At 36.3% G+C, this 17,692-nt stretch overlaps 1 long non-coding RNA gene across 2 annotated transcripts; it reads right to left on the reverse strand.

Annotated features, from left to right (window-relative positions):
* Positions 1 to 280: 280 nt before the first annotated feature.
* LOC133645810 (uncharacterized) lies at positions 281 to 8,336 on the reverse strand. 2 transcript variants are annotated; one of them, XR_009825212.1, is made up of 3 exons: positions 8,273 to 8,336; positions 2,069 to 2,143; positions 281 to 1,933 (listed from the first exon to the last, which is right to left on the reverse strand). It is a non-coding gene; the product is annotated as an uncharacterized LOC133645810 (long non-coding RNA). The 2 variants fall into 2 exon arrangements; XR_009825213.1 differs by lacking the exon at positions 8,273 to 8,336 and adding an exon at positions 7,945 to 8,007.
* Positions 8,337 to 17,692: the final 9,356 nt, after the last annotated feature.

The raw sequence follows: 17,692 nt of genomic DNA on the forward strand, positions 1-17,692 counted from the left end.
CATGCTCGTAACTCCCGTTGCATGCTGGGTAGTGTAGTTATATTCTCTCGCTCATAACATTTTTCCCCCTATAAAGAAATAATGTTAACTCAATAAGGTTTATTTCTTTTTTTAGCTTTAACTTTTCATTTTTTAGCATTGTAACCACATTTGCAAAGAACTTTTCTCTTCATAGAATTTTCTTTCAATAAAGAAATAAAGTGCAAAAATGTCAAAGCATCATAACAAACAGTTATGTCAAATAGCAGCAGAAGTGCACTTTTTGGAGAGCTGTATTATTTTCAGTTTTGTGCCCAAGGGACTGATTTTATTTAACACTATATTATTATTTATACACCTCGGCGCCGCTGCTGCCCACTGCTCCTCAAGGGGATGGGTCAAATGCAGAGGACAAATTTCACCACACCTAGTGTGTGTGTGACAATCATTGGTACTTTAACTTTAACTTAACTTTAACTATAGTGATCACAGAGACAGGTTGTTTTTGTGTTACTGTATATATTTGTTTCTCTGAAAAATCCCACTTAATATACTTTGGGTAACAACAGTCAATATTTATTTATTTTATTTTTTTAGGTGGCTAACAGTCAATATTTATTTATTTATTAGATTTTATTTTTTTTATTATATAATAAAAGTGAGCTTTTGTTAAACCAAATATTGTGTGTTTTTTTCCATATACAACAACCTATCTGGACTCGATAAGAGAATCGATAAGGAATCGGTTCGATAAGAGGATTCGATAATAGACTCGAACTCGATAATTCCTTATCAAACATCATCCCTAAATGTGAGTTCAGATATTTTATTTCTTAATTTTTTTCTCGTTTAACATGTTTTTTGCAATTTTAATTTTGACAGTACCACATAAGATATGTTTTAATTGCTGATACGGGTTAATTGATTTTTAAATGCGCCAGAAAATAACCAGTTTTGTACGGTGTTGATGTGAGTCAATGTCCAGTAGGGCGTAAATGTGTTCCTGAATAGTATTTCTCCAGCAATGGTCATGTGGTGACCTAAATGATGGTATTTTGAGATCATTGATCATTGGACACAGGACATCACTGAAGGCCTAGGTGGGAAACGCACGGCCCGCCACTGGTTAAATGCATGTGTTGCACTCAAAATTCTACAGACAATACCCCATAATTAAAATGTAAACTTTTTTTGTTAAATTTTGCAAATTTATTAAAATAAAATGTATATACCGTATTTTTCGGAGTATAAGTCGCCCCGGCCGAAAATGCATAATAAAGAAGGAAAAAAAACATATATAAGTCGCACTGGAGTATAAGTTGCATTTTTTGGGAAAATTTATTTGATAAAACCCAACACCAAGAATAGACATTTGAAAGGCAATTTAAAATAAAATAAAAAATAGTGAACAACAGGCTGAATAAGTGTACGTTATATGAGGCATAAATAACCAACTGAGAACGTGCCTGGTATGTTAACGTAACATATTATGGTAAGAGTCATTCAAATAACTATAACATATAGAACATGCTATAAGTTTACCAAACAATCTGTCACTCCTAGTCGCTAAATCCCATGAAATCTTATACGTCTAGTCTCTTACGTGAATGAGCTAAATAATATTATTTGATATTTTACGGTAATGTGTTAATAATTTCACACATAAGTCGCTCCTGAGTATAAGTCGCACCCCCGAAAAAACTATGAAAAAAACTGTGACTTATAGTTCGAAAAATACGGTAAGTATTAAGACCCTTACCTCTATACTTTGTTGATGTACCTTTGGCAGCAATTACAACCTCAAATCTTTTTGAATACAATGCCACAAGCTTGGCACACCTATCATAGGGCAGTGTGGCCCATTCCTCTTTGCAGCACCTCTCAAACTCCTTCAGGTTGGATGGTAAGCGTTGGTTTTTAGGGATCGTCATCGTGGGGTATTGTGTGTCGAATTCTGAGGACAAACAAATGACTTTTAACATTTTGGAATAAGGCTGTAACATAACAAAATGTGGAAAAGTTAAAGCGCTGTGAATACTTTCCGCATGCACTGTATTTCACCGGCCGGTATGGCATTGTGAATGCGTACCTAATGCAGTGGCTTGGCTGAGGTGCGGTGTCCCGTGCAGCCAGCAGATGGCGGTGTCGTCTAAGTCATGCAGCGCTATGTGGAGTTGACACAGGGAAAAAAAAAAAAAAAAAAGCATAGAATTGGGGGAAATTACTCTTTAATTTCAACCTAATCAATTTGTCAGCCTCAGCCAACTGAGCACATTTCAAAGCTAACATCCAAGGCACTTAATTCAAGCGTGCGCAATTATTGTAACCTTGCCAAACCGTAATGAGGACAATTAAAATAAAACAACATCTTTTAAAAGGAGCTCAGTTTTGCCCGCCGAAAGGAATCGCTTTACCATTCAGACACATTCTGCACGTTTTTATGAGGCCGCAGCGATAATCATCATTAGCTCTGTGACATGGACCGTGATAGCGAAAAGGTTAAACTGCTCTCCAGCGCGATAATGTTTGCGTTTGGCCTTTGAGCAGCTACACGTCCATGCATTAGCGCCGTTCAAGCACACTCGCTAAAAGGAAAACGGCACGGTTTTTTTAAATCGCGCCCATCACCCACACACGTGTTTCTCTTTTCTGTGCATTCTAGAGTAAAAAAACTGCTAGCAAAAGGCAGTAAGGGGAATTCAACTATTCTGCCTATAAAGACCTCTAAAAACATTCCAAACCATATATACATATATGTATATATATATATACACACATATATATATGTGTACAGCTCCACTAATGGACATTGGAGTGTTACTTTCAAAGGCAAAATTAAAGTATTGCTAGAAACATAATTTTATATGGGACTTTATTGTATTATATGTATAGTACATGTTCCAAAAAGAAAAAAAGCATAAAACACCACCAGAATTAGAGATATTACAAGTCAAAGTGATGAAGCTTAGTGTTACGCTCATGACTTGGTGTAACTAAACATTACCCTATAAGATGAAGGCAATTGCATTTTATTGATATTTGAAATCTATTCAATGTTTATAAATGAATATTTAAATATACTAAATTATTTAAATATACTAAATGTAAAAAAGGGAATAAATATTCAAAATAAGATCATTAAATGAAATCTAGTTTGGTTACGCCATCATGAGCGCAACACAAGGTTGTAAAAGTTTCAACTACAATTCTAAATAAGATGTCAAAAGCAAACTGAAATCAAATACACGCAGCTTAAAGATTGATCAATACCTATTTAAATTTAGTAATACATAAATATGATGATTTATCAAAATATAAAAGAAATATACCTGAACAGAACGCTCATGATGGTTACACCAAAAAGTAACGCTATGAATCGCGTTTTTCGAAGTTTTTGGGGCATTTTTATGCTATTTCCAAGCATCTCCTTTTTATTATCGTTGATTTTAAATGGTCAAACTAAGGCATATTATATATGCATGCCCTAGTAAACAAAAAAAAAGTCATATTTATTTTGATTGTTACATTTTGAAGTACATTTGTGCAGGTGGGTGCGAATGTACCCATTACCAGAGCTGTACACACACACACACACATATATATATATATATATATATATATATATATATATATATATATATATATATATATATATATATATATATATATATATATATATATATATATATATATATATATATATATATATATATATATATATATATATATATATATATATATATATATATATATATATATATATATATATATATATATATATATATATATATATATATATATATATATATATATATATATATATATATATATATATATATATATATATATATATATATATATATATATATATATATATATATATATATATATATATATATATATATATATATATATATATATATATATATATATATATATATATATATATATATATATATATATATATATATATATATATATATATATATATATATATATATATATATATATATATATATATATATATATATATATATATATATATATATATATATATATATATATATATATATATATATATATATATATATATATATATATATATATATATATATATATATATATATATATATATATATATATATATATATATATATATATATATATATATATATATATATATATATATATATATATATATATATATATATATATATATATATATATATATATATATATATATATATATATATATATATATATATATATATATATATATATATATATATACACACACATATTTATATAATGTAGTAACAGGCACAATCATAACAACATGTAATATTTACATTATTTTCATCATTTCAGGCATTACAATATATGGTTGGTGTAACAATAGAAATTAAATACAGATTAGTTTCTTACTTATTTTAATTACAAGCGATATTTTGAGTTAAACAGTCAATAGTGCAAAATAACTACACATGAACAGTGTAGGCGTTAATGCACTTTTTGTGTCGTTTTACGCATTGAAATCAGAAAAGACGCAAAATTCCGGAAGTCCACGCATCCCCAGGATTTTTTTATACCAACAATCGCTTTCGCCGGTGTTTAGTTTACCGTATTTCCCGGACTTTAAGGTTCAGCTTGTCCACCTCAATGTTTTTGAAGCGTTGAAAGGGCTGTAAAATGTTTTTTAAGTTCAAATAAAAGTACCACCAATAATCACACACACACTAGTTGTGGTGAAATTTGTCCTCTGCATTTGACCCATCCCCATGTTCACCCCCTGGGAGGTGAGGGGAGCAGTGAGCAGCAGCGTGGGCCGCGCTCCGGCATCATTTGGTGATTTAACCCCCAATTCCTACCCTTGTTGCTGAGTGCCAAGCAGGGAGGTAATGGGTCCCATTCTTATAGTCTTTGGTATGACTCGGCCGGGGTCTGAACTCACAACCTCCCAGTCTCAGGGAGGACACTCTAACCAGAAGGCCACTGATCTGATTAATTGAAGATGTCAGGAAATGCTGTTACTCTACATGATCATAGCCAATTTTGATGATCATATTGATTTTGATCACCCCGTGAACTAGTGAATGAAGGGCATTCTTACTCAACAGCCATACATGTCACACTAAGGGTGGCAGTATAAACAACGCCAACACTGTCATAAACATGTGCCATATTGTGAAACCGCACTACACAACAATGACAAACACATTTCGGGAGAATATTTGCACCGCAAAACAACATAAACACAACAATGACTGTATTATGCTGATAGTATATATTTGTACCATGAATTGATTAACGTGGACCCCGACTTAAACAAGTCGAAAAGCTTATTCGGGTGTTACCATTTAGTGGTCAATTGTACGGAATATGTACCGTATTTTTCGGATTATAAATCGCAGTTTTTTTTCATAGTATAGATTTATACTTTGGAGCGACTTATGTGTGAAATTATTAACACATTACCATAAAATATCAAATAATATTATTTATCTCATTCACGTAAGAGACTAGACGTACCGATAGAAGAGGAAGCGGCGCATTGTCTACCTTTGGAGTTGGCAGTTGTTTAGAAGCGACAACGATTTAGCGATTAGGAGTGACAGATTGTTTGGTAAACGTATAGCATGTTCTATATGTTATAGTTATTTGAATGACTCTTACCATAATATGTTACGTTAACATACCAGGCATGTTCTCAGTTGGTTATTTATGCCTCATATAACGTACACATATTCAGCCTCTTGTTCACTATTCTTTATTTATTTTAAATTGCCTTTCAAATGTCTATTCTTGGTGTTGGATTTTATCAAATAAATTTCCCCCAAAAATGCGACTTATACTCGAGTGCGACATATATGTTTTTTTCCTTCTTTATTATGCATTTTCGGACGGTGCGACGTATACTCCGGAGCGACTAATAATCCGAAAAATACGGTATTTGGTCTAGGGCTGGGCGATATGACTAAAAACTGTATCACGAGATAAGTGTTTTGTATCGGTCGATATCGATATTGATTTTTTTTATATGACCTACAGTGCGACCGTAAAGTATTCACAACGCTTCACTTTTTCCACATTTTGTTAGGTACAGCCTCATTCCAAAATCTAATAATAAAAAAAACATATTCCTCAAAATTCTACACACAAGACCCCATAATGAAAGTGTGTAGTTTTTAATTATATATTTTTGCAAATTTATCAAAAATTAAAAAACTAAAAAAATCACACCTACTTAAGTATTGACAGCCTTTTCTCAAATACTTTGTTGATGCACCTTTGGCAACAATTACAGCCTCAAGTATTTTTGAATACAATGCCACAAGCTTGGCACGCCTATCTTTGGGCCATTCCACCCATTTTCCCACCCATTTTCAGTTTTGAATTTTTAATAAATATGCAAGTTAAAAAAAATTTCAACAACAAAAAAGTTTTCACATTGTCATCATGGGGTATTGTGTATAACATTTTGACGACAAAAATGTATTTACTCCATTTAGGAATAAGGCTGTAACATAACAAAATTTGTAAAAAGTAACATTATGTGAATACTTTCTAAATGCACTGTATGAAATATAAGGAACATATATATATATATATATATATATATATATATATATATATATATATATGTATATATATATATATATATTAGGGCTGCAACTAACGATTAATTTGATAATCGATTAATCTGTCGATTATTACTTCGATTAATAATCGGATAAAAGAGACAAACTACATTTCTATCCTTTCCAGTATTTTATTGAAAAAAAACAGCATACTGGCACCATACTTATTTTGATTATTGTTTCTCAGCTGTTTGTACATGTTCCAGTTTATAAATAAAGGTTTATTAAAAAAAAAAATATATATAATAATAATAATAATAATAATTGCCTCTGCGCATGCGCACAGCATAGATCAACGAATTGATGACTAACTTAATCGGCAACTATTTTTATAATCGATTTTAATCGATTAGTTGTTGCAGCCCTAATATATATATATATCCATCCATTTTCTACCGCTTGTCCCTTTTGGGGTTGCGGGGGGATATGTTCACTGTTCGCGTTTATGCACTTTTTGTGTTTTTTTACGCATAGAAATAAAAATAATCATACATTTATCATTTGTTTTCAAAACTGTTACAAAAAAGTGGGACCCCAAAAATTTACTGTGGGACCCATCTTTATGACTTGATGGGGTCCCTGGGACCCCATTTGGAAAATTTCTAGCGCAAACACGGATATACATATATATATATATATATATATATATATAAACATTTCATATGTAACCTTCCTCTGATTATAATGAAGGTGCAAAAACAAGGAATTTTTTTTTTTTGGGGGGGCGGGGGGGGGGTTTTAGAGATAAAGGGGAGGTGCGGCAACATAACATTGAACACTTAAAAATAACATCTTAAAATGAAGGTGCAAAAATAAGGAATATGTAAGAAATGCTTCATAAAGTGTAACAATTTATGAAAATGTATAGAGAGAAACCCGAGAACTATTTTCTGCAGGTTTAGTGCCAGGAAGTTACAGCTGGGCTAAGCGGTCTTGGTGGGGACGAGCTCCTCTATTTATTTTTCGATCACATCTGTCATGAAATATATATTGTTTTATCACCCAGCCCTAATTTACTCAGATTTAAATATTTGGGTTTTTGCCCTTAAAGTTCTCCTGTGTTCCAGGACTAATTTCTTGTCTGTAAACACTAAAACAAAGACAAAAAAAAAAGTGTGCGATAATAAAAAAAATCTCTATGTAATTATTGTAGTATCACCAATATACTGATACCGTACCGACTGTCCATATTTGTATCAATCCACCCACCCGTTTTGTTTTTTAACCAGGTTTGGTTATTCCTCGTCCTCCAGTGATAATGCTACATGTAAGAAACGCTCATTCGATGGAGCAATGACGAAATGCACATTTACAGTAATACACATACCTGAAAATGAAGTAAAAAACACATAAACTCCTTATTTGTGACTCTTTGTACCACTCTGCTTCCTACAGAGAAAAAAACATAACATTTTACCAACAGGAGACGTGGTCACGTGACATCAAAGAGGCCGGCTTCCCAAAACAAATCGCGCCAAAACGCGTCACTCGAAAAACGCTCGTAGCGCTCAAAGTAGCGGTTAAAAATACACAAAACACTCGGTATCTTAAGGGTACATAACAGTAAACAATATAGGGCAAAGATTACAAAAATAAACCGTTCGTTTTTGTTAGAAAACGACACACAAGACGACAGCATTTTCGGCACAACTCACCACAGCATTGCCAGAGGCAGAATGACGAGGAAGGGGAGGAGCTACAGAATCTACAGGAAACTACGGAAGCCTGGCAGGGTACGCCATGACAGGAAGTAGTAAAATAAAATAACAATAAATTACAAAAATACAAATAACTATTCGAGATAGAATTCACACAAACGCAATACTTAAATAACAAAAATAAAAACATTCAGAAATATTAATAAATTAATAAAGGTCGGTACATGAATAATATATTATAATATATATTATATATTATATTATAATATATTATTTAAAAAATAATGTGTCATCATGCTTTTGTATTGTCACAATACACGAGAATATTATAATAATAATAATAATAATAGAAAAATCTCCATCGTCAGCCGAGTGGACATCATTTATTTCTTCGGTAGAGAGCAAGGGTAGCCTCCTCCCTGCGAGCAAGGTGCTGTATCACAATGCCAGAAAAGTAGTTCCTCCGTGTTAGCTCCCACATGTAAATTAAGTGTCCTTGGATGATGTTTTTTTAGAGTGCTTAATAGGCGCAACAGTAGCATACCCATTACCTGCGTAGTTAGCCGCCTCTTGCTAGTAGTTGTTTTTTTTTTACTTACTTGAATCCACAGAAAAGGGAAATAAACGCCTGTTCTTATTGATTGTGGATGATGGTAGAAAGTCCCCCAAAAAGTGGCACTTCCCTCTTTAAATAATTCAGAGCCATTTTTAATACTTTTATTAAAGCGAGCCACCTCCAGGCGCCAAAAGTTCTTGACTTCCATGTTGAAATACGTAAGATTTCTCGGAACACTTCAAGTCTTCAAAAAGACAAACTTGACAAAGTCAGATGGAATCGCTGCTTTTTTTTTTTTTTTTCCATCTCAGAAAGTTAGTTTTCAAAGAAGTGTGTTTTTCTTTTTCTTTTTTCTCCTTTTCTCGACTGAAAAGCCTGCGGTTTATCTTCAAAAGGGGCGGGGGAGATGGAGGTACTGATCATTGGTTCTCGTAAAGGTTATTTAACATCTCGAGGAAATGTAAGAGTAGGATTGTGTCTTTTGTACCGACCAATTATTGTGCATCATTACTTAAATAGTTCTAATAGTGCCGAATCACCCTGCCCTTTCTCCGCTTTGAGCAAGATTCTTCTACACATTCCTCCTTTTGATGGCGTGAAACAAGAAGCGGGCGAGACATTTCAAACCCTGGCCTCATCTTCAACAAATGATAGCCTCGTCTCTTAACAGGTTTTTTACCGATAAAAACCACACGCATTTTGGAACGGAGGACCCTGAAAGTCACCAGACAGACCTAGAAATGACCTTGGGGTGAAAAACTACCGTAATTTCCGGACTATAAGCCGCACCTGACTATAAGCCGCACCAGCTAAATTTAGGGGAAAATACAGATTGCTCCATATATAAGCCGCACCCGACTATAAGCCGCAGGGTTTTGATGTGTAATTACCGTAGTATATAGGGGTTCCTGCTACCACCGAGGGGATTGTCGGGACAGAGATGACTGTTTGGGAACGCAAAGCGTCCCATTTATTAACAATAAATCTTTCAATCATTCAATCAAACTTTCACATCTTTGACATGGCGAACAGCATTCGTGCAGAGTACAAATAATACAACGGTGCAAAGTAATACAAAGTGCTCGCCTGTACGTTATCAAAATAACCAGCCTACCGGTATATGAAAAGTCAGTCTTTAATCACTGTGTCATCGTCTTCCTCCTGCGTACTAAAACCACCGAAATCCTCTTCGTGTGTGTCGGAGAAGAACAGGCCGTAAATAAGCCGCACCCTTGTATAAGCCGCAGGGACCAGAACGAGGGGGGAAAGTAGCGGCTTATAGTCCGGAAATTACGGTAATGCATTTTTTTTTGCCTTTGACTAAGTCAGGGGTCTATGGCTCTTTAGCGCCGCCCTTGTGGCTCCCTGGAGCTTTTTAAAAAATGTATAAAAAAGGAAAAAAAATTCAAACGCAAAAAAACTGTTTGTAAAAATTCACTGTAAAATATCAGCGCAAAAAATTCTGTGTATAAAAATGTTAAAAAAATCTGCAAAAACACATTTCATGAAGCAACTGAATATTTTACACTGATTTTTTTTTCAAACACAGCATTTTAAAACAGTGAATTGTTTTCAACATCATTTTTACACACTGGCTTTTTTAAAGTTTTTTTGCACTGAGTTTTTACGGACACAAATTTTGCTCACACTTTTGTTTTCAATTAAATTGTCAGCATAATTTGAAGTAAAAAAAAAAATCATGTCACAAAATTCAAACGCAAAACAACAGTAGTAAAAATTGAGTGTAAAAGATGAGCGCAAAAAATTGAGTGTACAAAAATGTTGTTAATAAAATCAGCAAAAACTCACTTCATGAAGCAACTGAATTTTTTACACTGATTTTTTTTTTTTTTTTTAAACATTGCATTTTAAAACAGTGAATTGTTTTAGACATAATTTTTACACACTGATTTTTTTTAGTTTTTTGCACTGAATTTTTACGGACAGAAATTTTGCTCACACTTTTGTTTTCAATGAAATTGTCAGCATCATTTGAAGTAAAAAAAAAAATCAGGTCACAAAATTCAAACGCAAAACAACAGTAGTAAAAATCAACTGTAAAAGATGAGCGCAAAAAATTGAGTGTATAAAAATGTTGTTAATAAAATCTGCAAAAACTCACTTCATGAAGCAACTGAATTTTTTACACTGATTTTTTTTTTTTTAAACACTGCATTTTAAAACAGTGAATTGTTTTAGTCATCATTTTTATACAAATATTTGTTTTGTTTTTTTTTGCACTGAATTTTTACGGACACAAATTTTGCTCACATTTTTGTTTTCAATGAAATTGTCAGCATAATTTGAAGTAAAAAAATAAATAAATCAGGCCACAAAATTCAAATGCAAAAAAACAGTTTGTAAAAAATTGACTGTAAAAAAATCAGCGCAAAAAATTCAGTGTTTAAAAATCTTCTTTCTTAAAAGAATCTGCAAAAACTCACTTCACGAGGCAACTGAATTTTTTTACACTGATTTTTTAAACACTGCATTTTAAAACAGCGAATTGTTTTAGACATAATTTTTACACGCTGATTTTTTTTTTTGCACTGAATTTTTACGAACACAAATGTTGCTCACATTTTTTTTTTCAATGACAAAAAAAACGGGTCACAAAATTCAAACGCAAAAAAACTGTTTGTAAAAATTAACTGTAAAAAATCAGCGCAAAAAAATTTGTGTATAAAAATGTTTAAAAAAAAATCTGCATAAACTCACCTCACAAAACAACTGAATTTTTTTACACTGATTTTTTTTAAATCAGTGAATTGTTTTAGACATCATTTTTACACACTGATTTTTTTTGTTGTTTTTTTTGCACTGAATTTTTACGGACACAAATTTTGCCCACATTTTTGTTTTCAATGAAATTGTCAGCATAATTTAAAGTAAAAAACAATAATTCCAACGCAAAAAAAAAACAGTTTGTAAGAATTCACTGTAAAAAATCTGAGCAAAAAATTCAGTGCATAACAATTTAGTTTAAAAAATCTGCAAAAACTCACTTCACGAAACAACTGAATTTTTTTTTACACTGATTTTTTTAAACACTTTTTGAATTTAAAAAAAAAATCAGGTCACAAAATTCAAACGCAAAAAAACTGTAAAAATTATCTGTAAAAAATCAGAGCAAAAAATTGAGTGTATAAAATTTTGTTAAAAAAATCTGCAAACATTTTTTTACACTGAGTTTTTTTTAAACACTGCATTTTAAAACAGTGAATTGTCTTAGACATCAATTTTACACACAGAAAAAAACAGTTACATACATTCAGTGTCCAAAAAAAGGCTTTGCAATGAACACAAATGAAGCTCCATATGGTAGGCGACACCCATCACACCTGTCAGGTGACCCTTCGGAAGAAAACTGCAGACGACAGTTGAAACTTGCCAAGATAAAATACTGCATCTAGTGCACCGAAATCTTGCCTTATTGGAAGAAAAGTCTCATCTCCATTCCAGTTTACACAAACCGCTGGGCAGTCATCCATCACACGGCCATCCATCAAGTCTGTCATTTCAGCAAATTAGCACGGCGCCACAGCAGATGTCCATCAACCCAACGACTCCTGTGACCCCAGAAACAAACAAAAAAAAGTCCAGGACGCCTGCACACGTCCGCATGACCACTCATTGGACTCCATTCAAAAGTTTGCACGGACATCTGCCGCAACTTCACCTCGGCCTGGCCCGCCTCCAGTCGCACGCCTTTCCGATTTAGCTCCAATTTGGAGCCCGCTGGATGCTGGCGGACGCTCTAAAACGTCCCGACGGGACGCCGATAAGCATCCTCGCGCCTGCGAAAGAAAGAGTCCGCCTCGTACGGACGGATCAAGATAACGACTTGTGAAGGAACGAGATTAGCTGCCTTTGTGAGGAGTCTGATTGTGCGGACGGAGCGGCGGAATGACAAGTGCAACCTTGTCGCTGGGACTAGCTGAGCCGCTAATTAGCCCGCGCGGACGGCATTGACAGGACCAGTCACATATGGGCGTTATTATCCCGAGCGGTAGATAGCATTCACCATGTTCGCACCGGGCCCAGTTGGATCAGTTTGACCTGGCTTCTACCGTCAGAAGTGACTAATCGGCACTATAAACTTCGGAAACTGACCAGAATTTCAGGGTGAAATGCTTTAAATGTCCTTGGACCATCTCAATCAATCAAGATCTTTTATTTAACCAGGTTAAACTCTCTTTTCCAAGAGTGACCTGGTCAAGAATGCAGCAAAAATACATTGAAGAACAACAAAAACAGCAGCTGTCACACACCACAATTAAAAATAAATCAGGAAGGAGCCAGTTGAGGTGGTTCAGGCATCTGGTCAGGATGCCACCCGAACGCCTCCCTAGGGAGGTGTTTAGGGCACGTCCGACCGGGGACGTGCCCTAAACACCACGGGGAAGATCCAGGACACGTTGGGAAGACTATATCTCCCGGCTGGCCTGGGAACGCCTCGGGATCCCCCGGGAAGAGCTGGACGAAGTGGCTGGGGAGAGGGAAGTCTGGGTTTCCCTGCTTAGGCTGCTGCCCCCGCGACTTAACCTCAGATAAGCGGAAGAAGATGGATGGATGGATGGAACATAAAAACATGTGATAGGTCAAAACCATGTATAGCATGTTTCAGTAAAAACAACTTAAAAACAAGTACAACACACAAAATAAACCCTTTCCAGATCCTTTAAAATGGCTTGAAATTCCCCCAAAGGGATCAGTTCAGGTAACCTCAGATACTTGTAAGACCACGGCGCAGCATATTGGAACACTTTTTTTCCCCAAGATTTGTGTTGGCTCCAGGAACAAACATGCTAAGTATGATCTGCGACCTAAAGCTTTCCCTAAAGTTTTTGGTGCCAATACCTCAGTAGGCTATAAAGGCCTACTGAAATTATTTGTTTTAATTTAAACGGGGATAGCAGATCCATTCTATGTGTCATACTTGATCATTTCGCGATATTGCCATATTTTTGCTGAAAGGATTTAGTAGAAAACATTGACGATAAAGTTCGCAACTTTTGGTCGCTGATAAAAAAAAGCCTTGCCTATACCGGAAGTAGCGTGACGTCACAGGAGGAAGGGCTGCTCACATTTCCCCATTGTTTACAATGCAGCGAGAGCGATTCGGACCGAGAAAGCGACGATTACCCCATTAATTTGAGCGAGGATGAAAGATTCGTGGATGAGGAACATGAGAGTGAAGGATTAGAGTGCAGTGCAGGACGTATTTTTTTTCGCTCTGACCGTAACTTAGGTACAAGCTGGCTCATTGGATTCCACACTTTCTCCTTTTTCTATTGTGGATCACGGATTTGTATTTTAAACCACCTCGGATACTATATCCTCTTGAAAATGAGAGTCGAGAACGCGAAATGGACATTCACAGTGACTTTTAGCTCCACGACAATACATCGGCGAAACACTTTAGCTACGGAGCTAACGTGATAGCATCGGGCTCAAATGCAGATATAAACAAAAGAAATAAACCCCTGCCTGGAAGGATAGACAGAAAATCAACAATACTATTAAACCCTGGACCTGTAAATACACGGTTAATGCTTTCCAGCTCAGCGAAGCTTAACAATGCTGTTGCTAATGACGCCATTGAAGCTAACTTAGCAACGGGACCTCACAGAGCTATGATAAAAACATTAGCGCTCCACCTACGCCAGCCAGCCCTCATCTGCTCATCAACACCCGTGCTCACCTGCGTTCCAGCGATCGACGGAAGGACAAAGGACTTCACCCGATCATCCGTGCGGTCGGCGGCTAGTGTCGGATAGCGCGTCTGCTATCCAAGTCAAAGTCCTCCTGGTTGTGTTGCTACAGCCAGCCGCTAATACACCGATCCCACCAACAACTTTCTTCTTTGCAGTCTCCATTGTTCATTAAACAAATTGCAAAAGATTCACCAACCCAGATGTCCAGAATACTGTGGAATTTTGAGATGAAAACAGAGCTTTTTTGTATTGGATTCAATGGTGTCCGAATACTTCCGTTTAACTAGTGACGTCACGCGCATACGTCATCATACATAGACGTTTTCAACCGGAAGTTTAGCGGGAAATTTAAAATTGCACTTTATAAGTTAACCAGGCCGTATTGGCATGTGTTGCAATGTTAAGATTTCATCATTGAAATATAAACTATCAGACTGCGTGGTCGGTAGTAGTGGGTTTCAGTAGGCCTTTAACAGTTCATGCTCATAAACTTAGATTGGTCAGATCTAGTCTTAAACTTAACTAGCGGCTGGTGCCAATACCTCAGTAGGCTTCATCAGTTCATGCTCATAGACTTAGATTGGTTGGATCTAGTCTTAGACTTAGATTGGTCAGATCTAGTCTAGCGGCTGGTGACAATACCTCAGTAGGCTTCATCTGTTCATGCTCATAGACTTAGATTGGTCGGATCTAGTCTTAGACTTAGATTGGTCAGATGTAGTCTAGCGGCTGGTGGCAATACCTCAGTAGGCTTCATCAGTTCATGCTTATAGACTTAGATTGGTCGGATCTAGTCTTAGACTTAGATTGGTCAGATCTAGTCTAGCGGCTGGTGGCAATACCTCAATAGGCTTCATCTGTTCATGCTCATAGACTTAGATTGGTCGGATCTAGTCTTAGACTTAGATTGGTCAGATGCAGTCTATCGGCTGGTGGCAATACCTCAGTAGGCTTCATCAGTTCATGCTTGTAGACTTAGATTGGTCAGATCTACTCTAGCGGGTAGTGCCAATACCTCAGTAAGCTTCATCAGTTCATGGTCATAGACTCAGATTGGTCAGATCTAGTCTAGCGGCTGGTGGCAATACCTTAGTAGGCTTCATCAGTTCATGCTCATAGACTTAGATTGGTCGGATCTAGTTAGGACTTAGATTGGTCACATTAAGTCTAGCGGCTGGTGCCAATACTTCAGAAGGCTTCATCAGTTCATGCTCATAGACTTAGATTGGTTGGATCTAGTCTTAGACATAGATTGGTCAAATCTAGTCTAACGGCTGGTGCCAATAGCTCAGAAGGCTTTATCAGTTCATGCTCATAGACCTTGATTGGTCGGATCTAGTCTTAGACTTAGATTGGTCACATCTAGTCTAGCGGCTGGTGCTAATACCTCAGGAGGCTTCATCAGTTCATGCTCGTAGACTTAGATTGGTCAGATCTAGTCTTGCGGGTGGTGCCAATACCTCAGTAGGCTTCATCAGTTAATGTTCATAGACTTAGATTGGTCGGATCTAGTCTAGTGGCTGGTGCCAATACTTCAGTAGGCTTAATCAGTTCATGCTCATAGACTTAGATTGGTCAGATCTAGTCTTAGACTGAGATTGGTCAGATCTAGTCTTAGATTGGTCAGACCTAGTCTAGCGGCTGGTGCCAATACCTCAGTAGGCTTCATCGGTTCATGCTCATAGAATTTGATTGGTCAGATCTTAAAAAGTTTAGAGACTTGTATTAGACATTCTTGTCTAATTGTTAAATTCTACAGAAGAACATTTATGTCTTATATGTATTGTCAAAAAAAGTTTTTTCTTTTTCTACGCCGTGTACCTCTTATGACCTCACCGTAGGCTTTGTAAAGACACGTGTACTAGTGGTTCGCGGGCTCCACCTAGCGGTACGCCAAATATTTACTAAATTAAATTTGTAAACACAGTGTTACCGTTCAAACCGTGTGTAATGTTGCAGTGGCCCAAAAATATTAAACACACCTGGTAAATAAAACCTCCGTCTCGTTTTTAATGAACACATAGACCTACTACGCTACTGTATTTTGCTGCTGGTCATCATGGTGGTACTTGGTGGTACTCGCAACAAAGTAAAAGACGATTTAGCGACCTGAAGACGCCTCTTTGAAATCAGGAAGTGTGGAGAAGATACGCACAGGGTCCAGCTGGCACCCTCTCCCATAAATCCTCTTGATTATTCGCAAAGTTAATTAGACGCTCGCCCTCCCCGCCCCGCTCCCTCGCTACTTGATCCTCTGGTAATTGCCCGTGTTGACACGGCGGCGCTGCCCTCCGCGGCGTCTTGAGAGAGCGAAAACAAAAGGAGTCATCTTGCGTGATGGAAATCCCCCCTCAATTAGATTCCCCCTTCGACAAAGCCGACGTTGTGACCGAGCACACACGCGCCGACTTTTGTGGTTAACCCGATAAATTCGCCACGCCGGCGGCGCGTCGCCATGGCGACGTCCGACCGAGCCGCTCGGCAAAAGAGGCAAAAAGGCAGTCGGCTGGGGGAAGATCGCCCGTGTGAAGGTGAGGAGTTTCTGCCGGTGTTTCCTGTCCGTGGAATTAGTCCTCGGAGGATAATTTAAGGCCTATAGTTTAAAATGTGTTATGGCTCGACTAGCGCAAGGTCGGGTGGTGAATGCAACTCCATAAATAAACGAGTAAATAAAAGGCTTTAATAACACCGCACAGTATTGCATGGATGCCGCTGCATTGACTTTGTCCGTTGAGATTAGAAAGATTACTAAATCAGACTCTACCGGTTTGAACCTAGACCAGCATTCTGATATCAGCATGTTAGCTATTTTGCTAATATTTGACCTGGGTGTCAAATATTTTGTTACTTGACGAATGACACCTGTTAGCATGCTAATGTTAGCATGCTAGCTTTTTTGTAGCTAATTTACCAGATGTACACCTAAGTCATGTTTTGGTTCTTGATGCATGCTAACGTGTGTCTTAATGAAATTAAACAATGGATGTCCGCTAACTTTTTGCAAATCAACGCCAAGAAAACGGAAATGCTAGACACCGACACCTAATTAATAATACCACCTTAACATTTGACAACCAAACAATTACACAAGGCGACTCGGTAAAGAATCTGGGTATTATTTTCGACCCAACTCTCTCGTTAGAG

The sequence above is a fragment of the Entelurus aequoreus genome, linkage group LG03, assembly GCF_033978785.1.
Source record: "Entelurus aequoreus isolate RoL-2023_Sb linkage group LG03, RoL_Eaeq_v1.1, whole genome shotgun sequence".
In the NCBI taxonomy this organism is placed as follows: Eukaryota; Metazoa; Chordata; class Actinopteri; order Syngnathiformes; family Syngnathidae; genus Entelurus; species Entelurus aequoreus.